At 32.4% G+C, this 6,323-nt stretch overlaps 1 long non-coding RNA gene across 5 annotated transcripts; it reads left to right on the forward strand.

The window, feature by feature from the left end:
• Positions 1 to 218: 218 nt before the first annotated feature.
• LOC104100381 (uncharacterized) lies at positions 219 to 4,636 on the forward strand. Of its 5 annotated transcripts, none has more exons than XR_687230.4 (4): positions 219 to 742; positions 2,134 to 3,252; positions 4,160 to 4,276; positions 4,432 to 4,636. It is a non-coding gene; the product is annotated as an uncharacterized lncRNA (long non-coding RNA). The 5 variants fall into 5 exon arrangements; XR_004508108.2 differs by having other exon boundaries at positions 2,168 to 3,252; XR_687229.4 differs by having other exon boundaries at positions 220 to 2,374; positions 2,533 to 3,252.
• The last annotated feature ends 1,687 nt before the right edge of the window (positions 4,637 to 6,323 follow it).

Here is a 6,323-nt window from a genome sequence, read left to right on the forward strand (position 1 = left end):
TACACACACCGCCCCATTGCCATCCGTAGGCGTTGCCTCTCCACTACAACATTTTAGGCATAAGGAAACACTAATATCAGACAACGGTTAAAAAGTGTTGCCAAAACCATTTATGGGCACGCTTTTCATAGGGTGGTCTTTGTGGAAAGCTTCTGGCCACGAATTTATGAAACGCTTAAAAAGTATGCTTCTTAAATATAAAGACTACACAATTTAAGCATTGCCAAATCATGAAGTGTTTGGCAACACTTATTCACTCGTACAGCAACGCTTTTGAAGCGTTTCTATTTCTTAATTCTAAAACTACACTTTGCAAGTGTGCTCTTAAGTTTTCCAATAAAATTTTAAAATTTTCACCAAAACCTTCCCCCTATTATGAAAAGTATACTCGGGAAATCAATTTCGAATTGCCTTTCTCCGTTCAACCTCCGCTAAATGTCCATCAATTAGTTGACAAAAAGAAAAAAGAATTTCCATCAATTAGGCAATAGGCTAGCCCTATTGAATTTGTTTTTGATATTTTCATCTCCCTTTCATTTTTCATTAGTGTTTCAATTTCTTCAATTCCTTGCTTTAATTTCGTGGAAACCTCCCAAAATTTATAGCTCCCAAAACTCTTACACACAATGGCATATTTTTACGGTATGGAAAGATTGAGCCGCCGAAGGAGCTGATGGAAAGAATGGGTGTCGCAGAGAAATTTGTCGAAGCAGATCCCTGTGCTATATTGAAATGGGTCTTTGTATGTGTTTGTATCTCTTTACTACTCTACTAAATTTCATCCTTTTTTTTGTGTTTTCCTTTCGGTAGTTAATAAGCATTTGAGTAGTACATCAGATTATCATATCTCCTAGGGCACAATTAAAAATCTCCATTGTCGAATAACCCTAACTCTGACAATTATTCTACTTAAACCATTTTTGCTTCATTTATTGTGGCTCAAATGAATGGTGCAACTCAAAAATGATGAAAGCTCCAAGAGGTGATTACATTTACAGGGATGACTTGAGCGTGACCCAGCTAGCTATTTTCACAACCTTCGTGATTAAACTAAGGGATTCGTATAAATGACTTAGCTTCGTTCTTGGTAGTCTTCCTTTTCTTTATCACCGAGTTTAGATCTTATCGATGCTTTGTTTCTTTTGATGTTGATTCTCGCATACAATTTTAGTCTAATATTTAGCCAAAAAATATTTTAAGTATACTTCCAAAGCTATAACCTTACTCTAACTATGTAGAGAAATTAATTTGAAGCTTAGTCGCATAACAAGTGAATCCAATTCTTCTTAGCCGTAGATTGGATTAATTTCAACGTTCTTTAAGTAAATTATTTTAGTTGAAATATCTCCTTTTTACAATCATGTTATTAGAAAATACTTTTATAGCCTAGGTCTGAATCCAAATCTAATTCTTGCACCTTTAATTTTGATAGTGGAGTCAAAACAGTTAGAAGTTTAATTCAGTTTCTTGGTAGAGTTTTGCGATGCTGTTGCTAAATAAGATTTTCTCTTAATGGCGAACAGATGAACAAAATGATTATTGCTGAAGGATTATCTTTCATTCAAGTGAAATATTATTCATCTAGTGAAAATATAATTGGCAATATTTATGAATATACTTGTCGTGTTTCTTTCCAATGTATAAACTGTATATATTAGTTAAGGATTATCTTTTTTGTTCTTATATGAATACAATACCAACTGTAGTGAGTAATGATAGATACCGATATTGATTGTTCTTATTATTCGCATATGTGTATGCTCTTTTTTCCACAGTGCAAGCATACAGATATTGATTGTTCTTATTATTCACATGTGTGGATGCACCTCTTTCCACAGGGCAAACATATAGATACTGATTGTTCTCTAAGTGTTGCTTCTTAATTTAACTTATACCTATTATGTCTTGAGCTTGCATATGAATGCGATATATCTGTCGTTTTAAGTTTCGAGCTGCTAATGTTTTTCCTTTCTTTAGTTTTTTTTTTTTAATTTTTTATTTGATTTCTTCGTTAGGATTATTTTCATTCATTAGCTCTTTGCTTAATTAATGTTATTACTGCCCAAATGATTAAACATTTTTTGAAAATTCATATTTGATACACTTGTTGTTTTGAAATGAACTCTTGCTTAGATTCAGTTATTTTCTGTGAATGATGAAATGCAAGACATGAAGGAAGAAGTGCAGGAACGAGAACAATTGCGACATCTTGTTTAATGTATTGGTGCAACCAACTTTGGTCTGTACATTCAGATATAGGAGGGTATGTCGAATCTAACTTACCTTCTCCGATTGATGCGAGTAGTGCACGGGATATGAGAAGCCGACATCTTCAACATTTCTATGGTCAACTTATGGTTTGATTTGTGAAAAGGTAAATTTTGATTGTTCTGAATTTATTCTCTGAGTATCAAGGGAGCAAATATGCTAAGGTAGCATAGAGTTATATTACTATTTGGGTTTGAAACTATGGATATTTTCACAATGGTTGCTTAGTGTTAACTTCACAAGTATATATTCTTCATTTGACAGATATGTTTAGGCTATGCCGAGGCTCGAGTAGAAGAAAGAGTACTTGAATAGAGGATTGTCTCAAACCCGTGAAGATCTGAATAATCGGGAAAATGATCCATTCCCTTTCTAAGAGGACTAGGATCTTAAGTTGTTTTGCCTTTTCCCCTCCTTTCTTCATACATTATTATCCAGGGGACACCTATACAAAAAGCTCAGTATGCAAAATTTTCAGAAATTCTTGTATGATTCTTAATTGGGAAAGATTAACCACAAGCAAAATCCGCAGTAAGATCTCAAGGGAATGTTACTAATAGAACATGTAGGAATATAATTTGTCCTATTCTTTTTTTTGCCGACCCTAATTTCATTTGCTCGGATGCTTGATCATCCAATGTGCTACTTTCCCTTTTTGTTTTAACTTTTTCCTATTCTTGAAGAAGACTTTTTCTTGTGATTAGGCACTAGAGAATTTTAACACTATCTGAACAAGGAAGAGAGGTTAGTATTTCAAGCAATCAGGGGTGTGATATAGCAGTCAATGAAGTGAGTGAAAACCATGATGTTTCAGGTTAAAATTCCGATGAAAACAAAAACACTAGGTGATTTTTTCCCATCATTCCAAGCCTTGGTGGATAGAGTTATCTAATACTTGTTGTTGGTGGGAGGTGACACTATCCCGTGAAATTAATCGAGGTGCGTGCAAGCTGGCCCGGATACCATGATTATTAAAAAAAAGAGGTTAGTGTTTCATTGTGAAACTTATTATCCAACTCACAAACTCTATGCAAATATTTTTGAACTCAACAAGTATGGAAGACTTTATCCAACTCAAATACACTATGCAATGATACTTTCATTTTGGCATTTACATCCTTAGCGGGATATTTTCTGTACTTATCTTTGGGATTGGAAAGAAATCTGACTACTTCACTGCTTTATTAGTGTTTCACTTTTACTTTGCTCTAGAATGTAAAATGTATGTGATGTGAATGCAGAATAATTTTAATTATTTTATGCCTTTGGGCATTATAATTCCAGTTACACTTCCCTTGCAAATGTTAAGTCTTTGTTGGCATATGTCATGAGATTTGCATAGTGGTTCTTGATGTATTGTTGTCTGGCCTTTTTTTTTTTTTTTTTTTTTCCAAAGTTCTGCTTGTGTTAGTATTTTTATGTCAAAGCTAGTACCTGCTCCAATTGAGCCAGTTACCGTTATCATACCTATTTTCGGAAATGTGTGTTTAAATGTGTTATCATTTTTAACATTGTTTTAAGAACTTGTATATCAGTTGTGAACTTTTCTTACTATTTTCATTTTTATACTTCTTTCTGTGCTTGAGTTGTTACTTGAGTTATTTACTGTATTCATCCCTATTTTCAGAAATTTGTTTAAATGAGTTCATCATATTCAATACTGTATTATTATACAAACTTGTATGTAAGTTGTAACTTCGAATTAACAAGCAACTTTATACCATATTGCATAAAAGGTCTACTCTAACCAAGATTAATCATCTGAATTTTCAGATAGGAGCCATATTGTTGATTCAACATAGTACATTAAATATTAACCATATTATAGATTCCAATATGATATTGTATACTTATATTCTTTTTAATTCTTAATTTTATTTTGACTGTGTAGGAAAATACGGGTAATGCAACTGAAATGGAGACTACAATTTAATCTGAAGTGAATGATGAAGACTTTTTGAACAATTGTGATGTTTATTATTTATGCCTTCATGATACTATATGAAAGGTCTACTCTAACCAAGATTAATCATCTGAATTTTCACATAGGAGCCATATTGTTGATTCAACATAGTACATTAAATATTAACCATATTACAGATTCCAATATGATATTGTATACTTATATTCTTTTTAATTCTTAATTTCATTTTGACTGTGTAGGAAAATGCGGGTAATGCAACTGAAATGGTGACCACAATTCAATCTGAAGTGAACGATGAAGACCTTTTGAACAATTGTGATGTTTATTATTTATGCCTTCATGATACTATATGAATACATTCTTTTTTGTAGAGTTCATTACTAATGCACATCTTAAAACATTGTGTTATTAGTACCCATAGTATATAAGATATGTCTTTTCGAAGTCTGTTGCAAGTTTAACTAATATGTAATTTATAAGCTACTTTAGTGCTTTAGATCATCAAAATGGGATAATAATGTATATTCTTGAAATAAATATGATTGTAGCATCAACCACAAAATTATGGCTTGTATAAATTTGTTTTTAAGAAATGTTTTATAACCTAGACCACGCTTCAAATGTGTGCCATATGGACCGTCAATTGTGTGGCCTGTTGATTGTAAAGTGGCACATAAGCTACGCTTCACAGGTGTTGCTCTAGCAGCCACACTTTTTGCCATATGAGGTACTATCATACGTGGGTGTCACAAGTGCATGGGTATTTTTTACGGAAGAAAATTTACACTTTTAAATCCATGGGAACGTACATAAGTAGTAGTTTACAAAAGAAATGAAAGGTGATAATGATATATAAATCCGTAAGCAACTAGTGTCACACCTCTTTTTTTCCCACAACCCTATTACATTAAAGTGACGCTTTGAAAAAGAGATTATTTATTATTTAGAGTCGCCACTTGGAATTGAGTTTTGGTGTTCCAAGTCACCTTTTATTTGAACCCCTCATCAAATGGAAGGTTTGACTCCTAATTTATGGTCTACGAAAACAGAAGACTGAGTAAGGAATTCTGTTGACCGAGGGGAAGGTGTAAGGCACCCCTCGAGTCCCGTGGTTCTATTACGGTCGCTTCTATTGACTAATGTCCGGCTTAAATAAATTCATGACTATTCTTGTATTTTATTGATTATATCACTTAATTAATTATTAAATTTTATTAATTGTTTTGACCTAGATGCGGTATGCACACAAGGTATTTATTTGAAATTGAATGTTAAACCAAGGTACGGGAATGTATACATGATTAAAACATAACTATTTAAATTTAAAGGTATCAAGACGTGGGAATGCGCACATGATCCTTTTATTATTTAAGCATATCAATCCAAAGTTCGGGTATGAACACATAGGCTAATATTTAAAGTGAGTCTAAAATTTTTCTATCATATTCAGAGTATTCATTTATTTTTGTCTCTTTCAGATTCGAGATATTTATTTTTATAATTTATTATTATTAAGATTGTTTTGCCAAAGTTGTACGAATGCGCTTTGGTTTTAATTTTAAAAATCGTAACTATGTCACGCGAACATGTACATGGTCACGATAATTAAATAAGTCGCACATACTGGCGAAATTGAATTATTCTTTCTCTAATTTTGGAATCAATATGAGGCCACAGAGTTATGGATAAAAGTTGTTGCGGAGGAAATGATGTAATCTAGTCATTAGGCTAATTAGATCAAATGCGTCTTAAAGCTGTCATGCCCCATTGACTATAAAAAATTATCTCAAAACAAAAGCTTCTGTCAACTCCACAGTACTACCGTGACCCAATTATTATCAATCACTTTAATGTAAACCCAAATTACAAGTTCTAATTAACCCTCATTGCCCGGTTAATTTACCAGTAATACTTATGCATCAAACTTAAATAAGAACTGACAACAAATTAATCTAAAACAGTATTAAGCAACAAACTAGCCAACAATGAACCAAGGTATTTATTACTCACAAATGAAAAATATGGCATAACATGGAATAAGTACTAAATCTAGTAAATAAAAATAAAATAAATCGTTTACCATCAAAATTTATAAATCACCCATTTAATATGCTAATTCAAGATGATAACC

The sequence above is a fragment of the Nicotiana tomentosiformis genome, chromosome 3 (assembly GCF_000390325.3).
Source record: "Nicotiana tomentosiformis chromosome 3, ASM39032v3, whole genome shotgun sequence".
Lineage (NCBI taxonomy): Eukaryota > Viridiplantae > Streptophyta > Magnoliopsida > Solanales > Solanaceae > Nicotiana > Nicotiana tomentosiformis.